Consider the following 17,086-nt stretch of genomic DNA (forward strand, 5'->3'; position numbering starts at 1 on the left):
AGATGGGATATTTTGCAGCAGCTGCCAGGCACTGGAATAAGAAGTTTAAAGAGGGCAGCTGTGAGGAGAACAGTGAAGTTGTCTACACAGACAGGTTTCAGAGTAGCAGCCGTGTTAGTCTGTATTCGCAAAAAGAAAAGGAAGTACCGGTGGCACCTTAGAGACTAACGAATTTATTAGAGCATAAGCTTTCACAGACAGGGAATCAGTTCAGTCCCAGAGCACTAAATGCCGAGGGCTGAGACAGAACCATAAAATCATTCCCCGTGTCTCCACTCCTGTAGGAGGCAAAGGGAGATACAATCCTTGCCCCGTGGAGCTTACAATCTAATAGGAAGGGAAGAGTCCAGTCTCAAGCAACGTCTATATTACAGCCACTACAGCAGCACTGCAGAAGTGCTGCGGCTGTACGGAAGATAGTTCCTACAGTGAGCAGTAACTAGCTCATTAAAAGACTAGCCATGTCTACACTGGAGGTTAGGTAGACCTAACGAAAGCATTTAGGGAACAAAGTAGCTAGTTAGATCTAGCTTTTAAATGTAGACCCGGACTCTGCAGGCATCATGTTCTAGATCCCATAGTTCTGCTATGGCAGAACAAGAGAGAATCCATTAAACTTACTATTATGGCATCTGGTGAAGACAGAAGTCCCTGGTGGGTAGTGGCCAGATGTCCCCATTACTTATTCTTCCCTAGCCCAAACTGAATTGCTTCTCGTCTCCTCCAAGTGGGGAATCACAGCCTCCACGTAGAACTTCTCCAGCTTCGGCTCAGTCTCTCCCAGAACACTGCATCAAAGTCCACTGAGATGACGACTGTATCTTTGTTGGTGTGAACCACAAAATCAGCCCTGTCCAGCCGTTGTTGCCAGCTGGCACTGCACCTGAGTGTAGTAGGGATGGTTTCTCTTCAAGGAGTAGGACTCATCATCCACTTCCAGGCAGAAGGCTTTGTCCTTACAGGCCTCTTTCACTGTCTTGTCTCTGTGTTTATAGGGACACTGACCTCCAGCAGCCCCAATAGCTTCCCTGTATCTGCTTCTCTGACAATTCCGTCTGGGCTGGCTGCGAGCCACTCCTTCCCTTGGTGAATGAAGAGGCCACACTCCTCCACCTTCCGGGCCTACCTGTCGTCCTGGATTGGAGCTCCTCATATGCCTGCACTGCCTTTTTTCTCATTTTGGGTGCCCCAGGACATGGCTGGTGTCTGCACTTTGGAACCAGAGCTCACGGCCTTAAGGTAAGATGGGGCACCTCTGAGCTCTTGCCATTGCAAACTTGCTGTTAGCGATCCTGGTGCGGACTGAGGCTGTGATGCGGTTTTTCGCCACTCATACCACTTGGGATTGTCCCTCTGGCCCCGGGTTTCCCTCTCTACTTTCACCACATCTTCTGTTGTCAGCAGGGAGGGAAATTTGCTTGCTGTGCCCTGGCCAGTGGTATTGGCCCAAGAGCGGCTGGATTGATTCCTTTCAGGCAGGGGTCGACACGACAGGTGCTTTAGCTGTTGTGGAGCAGGGTTTCCTTCCACTAGTCACTGAGGGGTTCTTAGCTGACACCTCGTAGCTTATCTTGGTGTCTCCTCGATCACTGCCATGTGCTGCAGTGGCCCTTGATTGGGAAGGGCTTTGCCCAGCTCTTCTTGCAGTGGTGCTGCTGGTTGGCTTGTCTGTCTGTGCCCTGCTGGTGCCTGAACTCCCAGCAGCCTGAGCACTCTTCGGTCGGCTGGCTGTGGGTGTTGTCTTGGCCTGGGTGGAGAAGGAAGAGGAACAGGGTGCTGCTGGGGTGGCTTTGGGCACAGTTGCAGCCTGACGAGGTGAGGCTATGCTGTCAGGGTTTTTCCTGGGTCTCCCATTGTTCAGTGTCAGGCGTCACGCTGTGTGGGCACAAGAGAAAGGTGAATGTACATCCCTAGGACCAGATTGGTTTCCTTGCTCTGGCTGCCACCTCTGTGCTTGAGGCTTCAGGAGGATTACATCCCTTCTCTCCCCGTGTAGGCAGGACTCCCTGCTGCCCTCTGCAAGAATTTCTGTATCTCCATATTAAGCTGTTATGACACCTTTGTCTCTGTTCTGTCTCTATGCAAATCCCTTACCCAGGCTGTGATGTCCGCTGGGGAGCGGTCATGCAAATACATCGATGCCCCACCCATCCCTTTATTCCTCTTCTTTAAGGCTGTGTGATGTCTGGCCTCCCTGCATCAAGCTGGTTCTTAGGGCCTGCAACTCCACAGTATACATGTCTCTGACCAACGAAGCCAGCCCCAGAACTGAACTGGAGCTGACCCAGAGAGGGGTCAGAGAAGGGCTGGGTATCAAGCTAGGGCTGTTTCATGAGAGCTGGAGCTGTGATGGATGGGAGGGGATGTAATGTAATAATAGCTGGTGAGAAAGTTTAGGGAGATGTCTGAGTCATTATTAATCCCATTTTGTTTTGTTTGGCGAATGTAACTTTGACTAGAGTTTAGAGCAGGGGTGAGCAAACTACAGCCCGGGGGCCACATCTGGTCCTTCAGACGTTTTAATCTGGTCCTTGTGCTTGCGCTCCCGCTAGGGAGCGGGGTCTGGGGCTTGTCCCACTCCATATGTGCTGTGGCTCTGCATAGCTCCTGGAAGCAGAGGCATGTCCCCGCTCCGGCTCCTATGTGTAGATGTAGGCAGGGGGCTTCACACGTTGCCCCTGCCCCAAGTGCCACCCCCACAGCCCCTATTGGTGGGGAACTACTATCATGGCATCTGGTGAAGACAGAAGTCCCTGGTGGCTGGGAACTGCGGCCAATGGGAGCTACAGGGGCAGCCTGCAAAGATGCCTGGACGCGACTCTGCGTAGGAGCAAGAGGGGGGATGTGCCGCTTCTTCCGGGAGCTGCTTGAGGTAAGCACCACCCGGAGCCTGCACCCCGACCCCCTCATGAGCCCCAACTCCCAGCCCTGATCCCCCTCGGTCCCAACTCCTCATCCCTAGCCCCGCTCCAGAGCCTGCACCACCAGCTGGAGCCCCACCCTCCCCACACACCCCAACCCGCTGTCCCAGCCCAGAGCCCCCTCCTGCACCCTGAACTCTGGCCGCATCCAGAGCCCACAACCCCCAGCTGGAGCCCGTACCCCCTCCTGCACCCCAACTCCCAATTTCGTGAGCATTCATGGCCCACCATACAAGTTCTACACCCAGATGTGGCCCTTGGGCCAAAAGTTTGCCCACCCCTGGTTTAGAGCATCCATTTTGTAGCACAGCCTTGACACCTAGTGGACAGACTGTATTCTGAAAAGCCGAGAGAGCAATTGAGGGCCAACAACATTGACTGTTTTATATGGGGTGCTTCTCTAAGCAAGGGAGGCCATTCTGTGCCAGGCCTAAGGAAATAAGACCCAACGCAGGAGTCACAGAGGTGATAAGATCAGACAAATGGGTATTGTATTCAGGAGTTTGATTTCTACACTATCTGTAACTCTCTTGTGCTTTTAAAGAGTAAAGTATTTGTGCTTAAGAAATTCCTTTGCTAAGCCTGTTTTCATTGCTTTAGGGCCACATTGACCCTGAAGGGTTTAAGTAGAAAACCAGAGCTCCCAGAGCCCATGAACTATGGGGGAAATGTGACTAAACAACTGGGGGGACTGGGTGGGTTGTGCCACTGTTTTCAGGATCTTAAGAAAGGTCTCAGAAATGGGATCTGTACCTGGTAGTATGCCTGAAAGACAGAGCGCTAGGAACAGTGATCAGTCTCTCTCCAATCCAGGGGCTCAGAAACATGTGAGATTCAGTGGCTGAATCCAATCACAAGAGACTGGTGATCATCCAGAGAGTGGGTCTGGGCCAGATTCTAACAGCTGATTCTTTCCATCTTGAAAGTGCTGCCCAAATACTAGAGAGAGAAATGCCAACTGCTTGGTCCCACGCTCAAGATATTTGTAAAAACTCTTTAAAATCCCAAAACAACAACAACATTTCCCTAAATTTTTAAACCAACCAATCTTTATCTGTAGCGTGTGCAACTCTAACACAGCAACAGAGATGCTAACCTGCAGGGCCAGGGCCTCCACGGAGATTCACTGTCCAATCTGCAAGAAATGCAAGAGAGAAACAGCAGGAATTAGGGTCAAGTAAGCTCCTTTCACTAGTCCAAGCTGCTGCTGATCACATCTTTCAACCTGCTTAAAGGAAGTGTCCACTGGATTGTTTATTAAGTAAGAAGCTCCAGAGAATATATTATTAGAGGCTCCTGGGGTAGAGACTCCCTCTCTGCTGGCCTATGAAGGTTCATGCCTAGCTGCAGTGCTGTGTATATAGAGATAAAGGGAATTAGAGTACTTCAGAGCTGCAAAGTAGCAAACAGAGCCATGGAAAATGCCCAATCTCCTCCTGTATGTTTATGCCCCCATGAAAGGCCCACTTGCTACACAACTCTTTTCAGAAATCAAAACACTGAAATGACGAGTGCTCTGGGATTTCACATCTCTTTTTGGCAGGAAAAGTTATAAAGCCAACAGCAGAATCCATTCAGCAAACATGCCCCAGTTTGCCCCTCTTCCATTCTGGGGAACCTTAGATTTGGAAGGACTGATAGTCAATTTCACCAGTTCTGGGGCTGAGGGTTAGCTTAAGGGGTGGCATGAACACTCTTGACATGGTAATTATGAACTTCTAAAAGACTGTAATTAAAGAACTGAAAAATTGTAGCCATTATTTTGACATGTACCTGATCCCTCTGAGTAACTCTCCAGCCATTATCCTGTCCTCTGCCCTGATTTTAAAACCTATATCCTGCTCTCTAGTTAAGTGGCTCAGTTGGGCTTTGGGGCAGTGTCATTTTGCAAAACAGGCCCAGCTGTTTATTTCATGATAATCTTCAGAATGGTGAAATTTTCTTGGGATCAAATGGTATCACCCACCGCTTTTTTATAGCCCTAAAACTGGCTTCCCCCTCCATGTTTCTCTCACTGGTCCCACCCTGTCTTTCCAGCTGCAGTGCCAGGATTATGACAAGACAAAATGTTTCAGATTCCAGCGACTCAAATAGTCCCTTCTGCCAACAAGTCCGGGCATATCTGCCAGGCTAACTTGAAACTGCTCTGGTCTGCATCCCTGTGTGTGACTGTCAGGGGAAGGGGGTTTATTTATGCCTCACTCTGCAGTTGTAATTTCACAGAGCATCCAAATATGAATTTTTCATGATTACACTCTACCATCCCCACCCTCACAGACTCTTCAAAACAAGCCCATTAGCTTAAAAGTGAAACTTGTTCCCTGGTTGAAATACGCCCCCAAGCAGGCTTATTCCTAATGCTGTATATGTTAGCTGAGCAAACCTCTGCCAACCATCTGTGGGTTCCGTAAACCACCCTGTGCCCCTGAAGAATAGAGGGGTTGTAGCGATAAGTTAGATTTCATTTTAGGCTGAGTGCCGGTCCTGGTCTGTGACTTATAATTCATAAAGTGCTAGAGCCAGGAGGGGCCATAGGACAGCTCAGGGAGTGGAGCCTTTGGCCTGTAGGTCATCAATGATCTCAGACCCACAGGCATCTACAGAGTACCCCCGCATACCACCCCCCCGGCAGGGAAACTCACCCCGCCCCCCAACATTCCTCACCAGCGGGAAACCAGCCCCCACCGCACCCCAGTCCCCGCAGAGGTATTCAGCCCCTACCCTGCCCCCCAACATTCCTCCCGGTGGGGAAACCCAGCCCCCACCCGCACCCAGCCCCCACAGGGGGATTCAGCCCTACCCCGCCCCCCAACATTCCTCCCCAGAGGGGAACCCAGCCCCCCACCGCACCCAGCCCCCCGCAGGGGGATTCAGCCCCTACCCCGCCCCCCAACATTCCTCCCGGTGGGGGAACCCAGCCCCCACCGCACCCCAGCCCCCCGCAGGGGATTTCAGCCCCTACCCGCCCCGGCAGGAAATCCGGATTGTAGGCCCCCGGGCCCGCACCGCCACACTTCCTCACCCGACACACGGACAGAGTCGTCAGTTCTCTTGAGAACTTGTTTGCTCCGCCCCGGCTCCTTCCCCCACCTCCAGGGGCGGGTGATGGGAGGAAACTGGGGGAGAAGTGGGAAAGCCTACGCCTTAGAGTTGGGAATTCGGCGGGGGGGGGGGAGAGGGAGGGGCCATGGCGGGGGGGGGGGATTGGCAGAGGAAAGAGCTGTGGCCTGTGGAGAGAAGGGAGAGGAAGTTGGAAGAGCTGTGGCAGGGCAGTTGGCAGCGGGAAGAGCTGTGGCACAAGGGGGATGGGGGAGTTGTGAGAGGGAAGGGCTGTGGCATGAGGATGGGGGAGGGGGAGTTGGCCAGTGGAAGGAGCTGTGCACAAGGAGGGTGGGGAAAATGGTAGCGGGAGGGGCCGTGAGACAGGGCATGGGGGGGGGTTGAAATGAACGCCGGAGGGAGCATGTCACAGGGAAGGGGCAGTTGGAGAGGGAAGGGCTGTGACAGGAGGAGGGGGGGCAGTTGGCAGGGCGGGGCTGTGGCACAGAACAGGTGAGGGGGGTGGGAGAAGGAAGGAGGGAGGAGCCATGCAGGGAAGGACAGTTGAGAAGACTGTGGCTTGGGGGGGAACCCTGAGTGGTCGGGAGGGCAGTTGGGAGAGGGAAGGGATCTGGCACCACACGGGATTGGGAGGTGGGGGGACTAGCCAGGATATCAAGTCTGGGATGAAATCTCTCCACAGCAGATGGGCCCCACACATTGCATAAATATCCAGGGGGAGTAGAGTGATGGTGCTGAGACTGGAGCAAAGGGATGGGGCCATTGTGATGGGGGAGCGATGTGGAGAGAGACTGATGGATGTGGCAGGAGACAAATTCCTCACTTTCTTGAGGCCCAGCCCTGTGCTGCAGATCACTCACAGCACCATAAGGTCAGCAGTTCCTGTTAATACAGTAGTGCTTGAAGAGAAGGGTGCTTGTGAAGAGGAGTTCCTTGTCTCTGCTGGAGCTCATCCCTACCTATGGTTAATGCTAAGGTCTTTACCAGCTGCGGGTTATAATTTCTGAAGTTGAACAGCACGAGATGAAACTGAAAACTACGATACAACCGCATTGCTCCAACCCCCTCAGACAGAGACAAACACCTACAGGATCTCTATCAAGCATTCTTATAACTACAATACCCACCTGCTGAAGTGAAGAAACAGATTGACAGAGCCAGAAGAGTACCCAGACGTCACCCTACTACAGGACAGGCCAACGAAGAAAATAACAGAACACCATTAGCAATCACCTTAAGCCCCCAACTAAAACCTCTCCAACGCCATCATCAAGGATCTACAACCTATCCTGAAGGACGACCCATCACTCTCACAGATCTTGGGAGACAGGCCAGTCCTCGCTTACAGACAGCCCCCCAACCTGAAGCAAATACTCGCCAGCAACCACACACCACACAACAGAACCACTAACCCAGGAACCTATCCTTGCAACAAAGCCTGTTGCCAACTGTGTCCACATATCTATTCAGGGGACACCATCATAGGGCCTAATCACATCAGCCACACTATCAGAGGCTCGTTCACCTGCACATCTACCAATGTGATATATGCCATCATGTGCCAGCAATGCCCCTCTGCCATGTACATTGGTCAAACTGGACAGTCTCTACGTAAAAGAATAAATGGACACAAATCAGATGTCAAGAATTATAACATTTAAAAACCAGTCGGAGAACACTTCAATCTCTCCGGTCACTCGATTACAGACCTAAAGTGGCAATACTTCAACAAAAAAAAAAAACTTCAAAAAACAGACTCCAATCAGAGACTTCTGAATTGGAATTAATTTGCAAACTGGATACAATTAATTTAGGCTTGAATAGAGACTGGGAGTGGATGGGTCATTACACAAAGTAAAATTATTTCCCCTCCCCTGCCCCCACCCCCCACTGTTCCTCAGACATTCTTGTCAACTGCTGGAAATGGCCCACCTTGATTATCACTACAAAAGTTTTTCTCCCTCCGCTTCCTTGCTGGTAATAGGCTCATCTTAAGTGATCACTCTCCTTACAGTGTGTATGATAACACCCATTGTTTTCATGTTCTCTGTGTATATAATCATGTCCCCACTGTATTTTCCACTGAATGCGTCTGATGAAGTGAGCTGTAGCTCACAAAAGCTTATGCTCAAATAAATTTGTTAGTCTCTAAGGTGCCACAAGTCCTCCTTTTCTTTTTGAAAACATTTACAGGTGCTAGATCCTTTTTAATGGGCATAGCTGGATTTTCCACACTAGAGGGAGTCATTTACTCAAATATACAGAGAACACCACAGCACTTGGCAAATAGGCAAATATAAGGCCCTTTAAGGCTAGCTCTGACATGTGTTTTTACAGAGACAGGTGACTGGGCCATGTTGATGTACAGCTGCAGCACAAAGAGGCTCATCTCTTAAATGAGCCTGCTGCTCATAGTCACTGGCAAGCAGAAGAAGAGTGAAATCCTTTCTGTTTGTGGGAAGTCTTGCCACCAATGAGAAATCAGACTGTCTCCTTGCTCACCAAAACTGAAAATGTTATGCTTCAACTTTTATGTGGACAAAGTGAACTTTGAGTCTGAGGATCTTTTACATGGGGGTAATTCCAGGAACATTGTTGTTTCCTTAGGGGGTTGGGGGTTAGAGTGTGTCAAATTTTGTTGCATAAAACTAGGCTTGAAAAAGTGAAATTTCACTCTGGATCAAATGTATTGACAATGTCACATTTGCATAGCTCTGCTCTCAAAGTCAACAGTAGAAAAATCCATCATTTCAAAACATTCCAACCCCCCCCCCTTTTTTTGGAGGCTGTTTGTATCCCTGCAAGGGTGTTGTTAGAAAGTTGACCAGTAAGATGAAAGATGTTCTGTATCTCAGAGTAGGGCGAGGAAAAGCCTGTTTTATAGACACCAGCTGTTGCAGGATCACTTTACTTTGCTCCACTCCTCTGGATTCCTGGCTACAGCAGCCATATGAGCTCTATGGAACACCTTATTCCTTTCAGGCAAACTGCAGATTAACAGATCCTTGTCAATTGCACTTTCTGCTGCTTCATATCAAAAGGCAAAATATCAGTTGCCATGGGAGCATAGCAGCAGCTGTGTGGGATTTGCTTCCTTGATTAAAGGTCTGTGGAGCAAAGGGATGTCCTGCCACCCTAGAGGTCATGTTCCTCTTCTGGCTGCTGAGCACATGCCACCTCCTTTATTCTGTCTTTGGCACAATTCAGATGGGAAAGTAAGGGGACATCCCACCTTCAGCACAGTCCAGATAGGAGAGGGGGAGTGCATAATTTAGCATAATGGAGAGTGGGAGGGAGGAGCCATCCCATTCCAACATGATCAGAAGGTTTATTACAACAATTTGTAATCCACTAACCCCCTCTGTTTGTCCTAGGACTGCAGAGGCATTAATGGGCCATTCTACCTTGGTCTATTAGAATATGTGCTGTCTACTTGTGCTAAACAATCCACCTTGCATTTGCTGTGACTCTGGGAGTATTTTTCCCAAACCTGAAGAAGAGCTCTGTGTGACTTGAAAGCTTGTCTCTCTCACCACCAGAAGTTGGTCTGATAAGATATTACCTCACCCACCATGTGTCGCTAAGATCCTGGGACCAACATGGCTACAACTAGACTGCATACAGAAATGGAGTGGCAGTTTCACAGTAGCATGATACAGATGGCGAGATACGATCATCCAACTCCCTTCCTTGCATCTCTCCTCATGTTCTCCTTCCTTCCATTCCCTCTCCTTCTCCCAGCACCTTCATATCTCTTTCCTGCTGAATTTTCCCTCTCCTCCCATTGTCTTCTTGTCCCTCAGCCCTCTTTTCTGGTCTTTTCCCCTCTTCTTTTTTGAGCCACCAGATAAACACACCCGTCAGTTAAAATCAGAATCAGAGCCACTTTCATGGATAGATGCAACTTTTGGCTTAATACTGGATTTGGTTCTGCAAATTGTATCTCAGATGGCCTAATCTAACTGTTCAAGCATCTAGCACATTTTTTGGCAATATGTAAATAATTACACACACAAAACTACATTAAAGAACACTAAGGTGGCAAGGTCAAGCACTTAAAATTAGGAAGTGCCAGAATTAAAGTTTCCTGTGCAACCAATTCAGCCCTCTTGTGTGTATGCATTATGATAGTCTTTAATTACATGATCACATACTGTTTTTTCCATAAGCAGTCTTCCCCTCGCTTCCTTATGATGCTCCACTGGTTCTTAGTGCCAGTCTCCTTGCTCAGCCAGTCCCAGTCTCCGCGACTTCTCATTTGATCTCAGTTTCTCTGCAACCTCCTGAGTCCCACTCCTTGTTTCCTTTCCTGACTCCCAGCCCCAGGTTCTTACCCAACCAATGCCAGTCTTCCCTTCCCCAACGAGACCCAGATTCTTTGACCAGTTTGGTCCAGTCTCTCCCATGGGTCCCAGTTTCAGTCTCCTTTCCCGGCCAGTCCTTCTCCTCCTACCCTGAACTACCAGTTCCCCTATCTCCCACACCAGCTTCCAGTTCCTGTCTCACCCTCCCCAGGCTCCTTCTCCCAATCTACTCCCAACATCCACCTGCAGGTACGACTCTTGTCCTCTCTGCATTTGTCTCAGGCAGCTTCCTCTTCTATGCTGCCTGGGCAAGGCGGGGAGGCACTGAGAGCACAGAAGAGACAATCTTCCTGTTCTCAGTTCAGGTGCCCAAACCCAGCACAGTTCAGAGCCGCCCAGAGCTGCGATTGCAGGGAAAATCCTGCTCAGCCCTAGGCTGGAGTATGCTCAGTGTGGTCAAGTTCCTGCTCCAAAACATGGGGGTGCTGTTGAAAGAAAAGGTTGCCAGCATTTTTTGATATGGGCAAACAATGTATTTTCCCCCAATCTCATTCTCAGAAACAGCTCAAGCATTTTTGAGGCAGACACATGGCATGGAAAATTTCACCCTAAATGTTAAGTTTAGCAAAATGATAACTATAAACACGGTTTATAATGGGAAGTGTCAGGCAACCTTAATAATAGGTAGTGTTACCTGTAGACACTGTTTGTCTATGCTCTCCAGGTGTGTATTTGGTACACCTCTGCCTTTGCAATATGCCACCAAATAACTCCCAGCAATGTAGATACTTTAGAGTTAGCAAAACATAACTGAGTGTTAACTTGCTGCAATATATATTGTGACAAAGTTCCTGCTCTACCTTGGTGGGTCTTGCGCTTATTGGTGGATTTGCTCACCTTGGAGCTTCACAGCAGCCCTGAGCTTGGCCATTTTTCTGAATTCACAGTCCAGGTCAACTCCTCCTGTGTCTGACCAGGAGTTGGAGGATTTGGGGGGAACCCAGCCCCACCCTCTACTCCAGGGCCCTGTGGAATGCAGCTGTCTAGAGCACCTCCTGGAACAGCTGTGCAACAGTTACAACTCTCTGGGCTACTTCCCCATGGCCTCCTCCCAACACCTTCTTTGTCCTCACCATAGGACCTTCTGCCTGGTGTCTGATGATGCTTGTACACCTCAGTCCTCCAGCAGTCCACATTCTCACTCTCAGTCCTAGTGCCTCTTATTCCCAGCTCCTCACACACACCACAAACTGAAGTGAGCTCCTTTTTTAAAACCCAGGTGCCTGATTAGCCTGCCTTAATTGATTCTAGCAGCTTCTTGATTGGCTGCAGGTGTTCTAATCAGCCTGTCTTAATTGTCTCCAGAAGGTTCCTGATTGTTCTGGAACCTTCTTGTTACCTTACCCAGGGAAAAGAACCTACTTAGCCTGGGGCTTATATATCTTCCTTCTATTACTCTCTTATAGCCATCTGGCCCTGACCCTGTCACAATATATATATGCAAACAGTGCAGGAGATTGAATACTGCAGTATATACATTATAGGAGGTGGTATGCTGCAGTACATACACTATGGAGGGTAGCATACAGCAGTATGTGTACTCCCAGGGGTTGACATACTGCAGTATATGATTGTAAGAATTAGCACACAGGAGAGCAACTCATGCTGATGAATGCTAGACTGGTCACCAACAAAACCAGCACCATCTGTGATCTGGTTTTGGATGGGACACTAGACCTTGCATGCACCAGTAACATCTGTTTAAAAGGTTTCAGAGTCGCAGCCGTGTTAGTCTGTATTCGCAAAAAGAAAAGGAGTACTTGTGGCACCTTAGAGACTAACAAATTCATAGAGCATAAGCTTTCGTGAGCTACAGCTCACTTCATCGGATGCATTTGCTATCTGTTTAAACTATCCGTTTTCCCATTGTAGTTCCCTAATTCCTCCAAAATACTCAGTACAAACTGAGAAGGTTCCCAGGAAAGGGGTAAAAAGGAAAGAGGAAGGCAGAGTAGCAGTCTTGTTCCCCTCCAGCCTCAGATACAGAAGATACCCATCCTAGAAACCAAAAGCTTCTACCTGCATCCATGTGGTCTGCAAAGGCTAGGGACAAAAGGAACCTCCGGATCTACAGGACCTCCAGATGAAGACTTCCTGGAGGAACTAATGGACTTGTTGCCTAGCATAGTGCCTGAATCACTCAGGTTCATCATTCTGGGTGACTGTATCCTACACCTAGACAACACCAATACATCATAATATCTGAATTCCTCAGTTGCATGGAATCCATACAGTGTCTGGATCCAGACCTTCAGCTGGGCACACACTAGATCTGATCTTCATCCTAATAGGATATTATTGATGTCACAATCTTCACATTGTCCTGGTGAGACAGTTGCCTCATCTAAGCAAAGATCGTAATCTTCCCTTATCACAGCAGGGAAGTGAAAGAAAAACCCAGTTTACTTACGAAAAACTTTGGAATACGTTAAGTTTCAGATCACCCTAGACCAACTAACTGCAAAGCAAAGGTGGTGATGATGAGCAAGTAAGATAGTATCACCTACTGATTACTGCGGTCAGCACTGTTGCCCCATCCTGCCCTCTGCCCTCAAGCTGACCAAGATCACCATAGTTCACCAACAGACTGCATCAGATGAAGAACATGGGCAAAAGGTTAGAACACCTGTTCCAGATCCATCCACTGACAGCACAAAGACTTCCTGCAGGGCCATGTCACTGCAGTAACAAGCAGAACCAGAATTTCAAAATCACTGATGGCAAAGCTGTTCCATAGAGTGAACTGGCTAATCAACTTGGACTGGATCAGTGAGACATCAGACACACACACCTCAACTGCAAGGTCTTCTACTTTCCAGAAAAGATCAACTGTGAATACATGAGGCAGAATACCTGGTAGTGAACCAGATGGCATTAACCACCCACCCCTTGGCTGAGGTTTGTCTCATGACACACAATGAAGCACTGGAACCTCTTAGAAACATTCAACCTACACCAACGAAACTGATCCCTGCACCTACTGGCTGGTGAAAGCCAGCAAAGAACAACTGTGTCTGTCTAATACTTACCAAAATAATCAATGCATTGTTTAGAGAGGCAAACATGGCAGTCTCTAAAAAATGCAAATGGTTAACACAGTCCTTAAAAAAGACAGCACTCAGTGCAGATTCTCTCTCCAACTAGAAAAGGAGTACTTGTGGCACCTTAGAGACTAACATATTATTTGAGCATAAGCTTCGTGAGCTACTGCATCCGATGAAGTGAGCTGTGGCTCACAAAAGCTTATGCTCAAATAAATTTGTTAGTCTCTAAGGTGCCACAAGTACTCCTTTTCTTTTTGCGAATACAGACTAACACGGCTGCTACTCTGAAATCTCTCCAACTAGTGCCCCATCTTCAGCTGCTATTTCCTAGGCAAAATCATCAAGAAAATACTGACAAACATGCACTAACATCATGTGACCTCTGTTAATATCCTGGATGCTTTGCAACTGACCTCAGACAGGGCACAACACAAAGACAGTGCAAATTGTGTCAAACGTCAGCCTCCTCATTGCAGCGAATGTAGGCCATGTCTCAGTGTGGATGCTGCTCAATCTCTGCAGCTTTCAACACAGTTGAACACAAGGTGCTGCTGGTTCACCTACGTGACATAGAGTAAATGGTGATGCAGCAGTGTAATACCTCCAATCTTTCTTCTCCAGCACAACCCAGAGAATGGTGATGGGCAATTGCTCCGTCTTGTGGAGCCCTCACATGCAGAGTCCCACCGGGATTCATCCTGTCCCCATTCCTCTTCAATATCTACATTAGACTACTTGAAGAGATGGTGAGATGACATGGACTCTGCTGCCAACCATATACCAAGTATCAGAGGGGTAGCCGTGTTGGTCTGTATCCACAAAAACAACGAGGAGTCCGGTGGCACCTTAAGACTAACGCTGTATTTGGGCATAAGCTTTTGTGGGTAAAAAACCACTTCTTCATATGCATGGAGTGAAAATTACAGATACAAGCATAAATATTACTGGCACATGAAGAGAAGGGAGTTACCTTACAAGTGGAGAACCAGTGATAACAAGACCAATTCAATCAGGGTGGATGTGGTCCACGCCAAATAATTGATGAGGAGGTGTCAATACAAAGAGAAGGAAAATTGCTTTTGTAGTGAGCCAGCCACTCCCAGTCCCTATTCAAGCCCAAATTAATGGTGTTTAAGTTTGCAAATTAATTGTAACTCTGCAGTTCTCTTTGAAGTTGTTTTTGAAATTTTTTTGTTGCAGGATGGCTACTTTTAAATCTGTTACTGAATGTCCAGGGAGATTTAAGTGTTCTCCTACTGGCTTTTGTATGTTGCCGTTCCTGATGTCTGATTTGTGTCCATTTATTCTTTTACATAGAGACTGTCCAGTTTGGCCAATATACATGGCAGAGGGCCATTGCTGGCACATGATGGCATATATGACATTAGTAGATGTGCAAGTGAATGAGCAAGGGAAGTAGCAGCATATTGCAGTATATATGCTATAGGTCTAAGCATACATGTTCTATAGGAGTGAGGAAGAACCATACTGCAGAATATATAGGAGATCGTCAATGATCTAAAACCCAGGAGATCTTCCAGGAGATCTCCAATGATCTAAAAATCAAACAAAAGTGGGAAACTAGGTCAAATTACAAAGGATGAATATAACAAATAACCCAAGCATGTAGGGACAAAAATTAGAAGGCCAAGGCACAAAATGAGATCAACTAGCTAAAGACATAAAGGGTAACAAGAAAACATTCTACAAATACATTAGAAGCAAGAGGAAGACAAAGGACAGGGTAGGCCCGCTACTCAATGGGGGTGGGGGGGATAATAACAGAAAACGTGGAAATGATAGAGTTGCTTAATGACAACCTTGTTTTGGTTTTCACCAAGAAGGTTGGTGGTGAGTGGATGTCTAACATAGTGAACATCAGTGAAAATGAGGTAGGATCCGAGGTTAAATAGGAAAAGAACAAGTGAGCTGTAGCTCACGAAAGCTTATGCTCTAATAAATTTGTTAGTCTCTAAGGTGCCACAAGTACTCCTTTTCTTTTAGACAAGTTAGATTTCTTCAAGTCATCAGGACCTGATGAAATGCATCGTAGAATATTCAAGGAACTAACTGAGAAGATATCTGAGCCATTAACAATTATCTTTGAAAAGTCATAGAAGACGGGAGAATTCCAGAAGACTGGGAAAGAGCAAATATAGTGCCTTCTTGTAGTGTGGGGCCCAAAACTGACACAGTACACCAGATGAGGCCTCACCAATGTCAAACAGAGGGGAACGATCACGTCCCTCTGCCCAGGCATTTGTCCTGACACCTCTGAGCTGGGCCTGCAGATGGGGATCAAAAGGATCATCAGGCTTGTCTCTGCTATAATCTGCTTGTTGTGTGTGTAAATCTGTAGCTCCCTACTGCTTTTCTGCCTGTCCCTCAAGTACTCCTGACAAGGTTCACCATCCCCCTGAGAAACAAGAGAGCACATGCAGAGCAGCTCCATCCCCTCCCAGTTGCTGCCAGACCAGTGCGTATGTCCCTTTAATTAGGCTGGGCTTGGAGCTGCTCAGCTCCCTTCTGGCACCGAGGAGGAAGAGATGTAGTACAGTACTGAGGAAGCCAATGCCAGAGAGAGAGGGAGTCTGCAGCAGTGAGAGGGAGAGAGAGAGAGAGAGACAACAGGCTGGGGAGGGAACACATCATTTTCCTCTTGAGAGGAGAAAGAAGAGCCTGAGGGGCAGGAAAGAGCAGGCTTCTAGTGAGTGTCCCAGGCAGGACACCATCCAGAACTGGGCTGATTTCATTCCTCCTCCTTATGTGTTTCTAATTCATCGGAAGCTGGGCGAGTTGGGACTGCAGACTCTGTCATCATCCTCCAGGTAAGTGCTTAACACTCAGTCCTGCCTGGCAACTTTGCAGGGCAGAAAATGGGAGGTTTGAACAAGGTCTGGTGGTGGGAAAATAGATATGAGACCTTCGCTTTCTCAGGCTCCCCCGCACCCCCGCAATCCTTGGGGGTAAATTGTGGTCAGCGACTCCCTAAACGAAATGTGTGTGTGTGTCTTCTGCTTGTTTATGTTTTTCATGGCTGACCGGGAGACTCATTGCAGACTGGTAATAAATTTTCTAAATTAGCGAGAAAGCAAATGAACACAATGAAATACCCTCCAGTCAAGGCCGTAGCATCGCCGTGACCTGCCCTTAAGTATTTGACAAGTGTAGTTTTAATTATTTATGATAATATGTCATAGTATATTAGCAAATGTTCCCTGGTCCATACTGTACAAGTCCCTGATATCTGAGGAGTGAGGAGTCTGTCCCTCCCTCTCCCCACCTTCCCCAGCACTGCTTTGGCTCATCAGGCTTTGATGAGAAGTGGGGAGAGTGCGCTTGGGTATCTTTGTGGGGTTTCTTTTTTGCTAAGAGTTACTGGGCTTGGGAATCAATGGCATGAGAATTAGCAGCTTTGATGGTATGCTGAAAAGAAAGTTCTCTCTGTTTCCTGGTATTTGATTATTGTTGTAAAGATTTGTATTTTATAAGTGGCTTCAGGGAAGGTAGAGATTCCCCTGGCCTATTATTCCCACCGCCCATGCAGAGATGGAGACTTTTAGCTTGTCTGAGATCAATCTGCATGAAAAAGTGCTCAAGTGAGTTTCTCCCCTAAGATTCAGTGACTTGGACATGAAGGAGCATCATGAACCAAAGAGACTTTGAGGCATTTTCTTGGTTTGTGTCTGACACTTCC

General features: G+C 47.9%; 1 protein-coding gene and 1 long non-coding RNA gene across 5 annotated transcripts in view; one reads left to right on the forward strand and one right to left on the reverse strand.

The window, feature by feature from the left end:
- Positions 1-1,466: 1,466 nt before the first annotated feature.
- Positions 1,467-6,097, reverse strand: LOC119861947. The gene is made up of 3 exons (XR_005295075.2): positions 5,944-6,097; positions 4,018-4,056; positions 1,467-1,875 (listed from the first exon to the last, which is right to left on the reverse strand). It is a non-coding gene; the product is annotated as an uncharacterized LOC119861947 (long non-coding RNA).
- A 9,698-nt stretch (positions 6,098-15,795) lies between these two features.
- VWA5B2 (von Willebrand factor A domain containing 5B2) overlaps positions 15,796-17,086 on the forward strand; it is a 46,133-nt gene continuing 44,842 nt past the window's right edge. For 3 of the 4 annotated variants that reach the window (XM_038417141.2, XM_038417142.2, XM_038417143.2), the window contains exon 1: positions 15,797-16,217. The gene's annotated coding sequence lies outside the window, so the exon portion shown is untranslated. Of the gene's footprint in view, positions 16,218-17,086 lie in introns of all 4 variants that reach the window. The other variant, XM_038417140.2, reaches the window with a different exon arrangement.

The sequence above is a fragment of the Dermochelys coriacea genome, chromosome 9, assembly GCF_009764565.3.
Source record: "Dermochelys coriacea isolate rDerCor1 chromosome 9, rDerCor1.pri.v4, whole genome shotgun sequence".
Taxonomy (NCBI): domain Eukaryota; kingdom Metazoa; phylum Chordata; order Testudines; family Dermochelyidae; genus Dermochelys; species Dermochelys coriacea.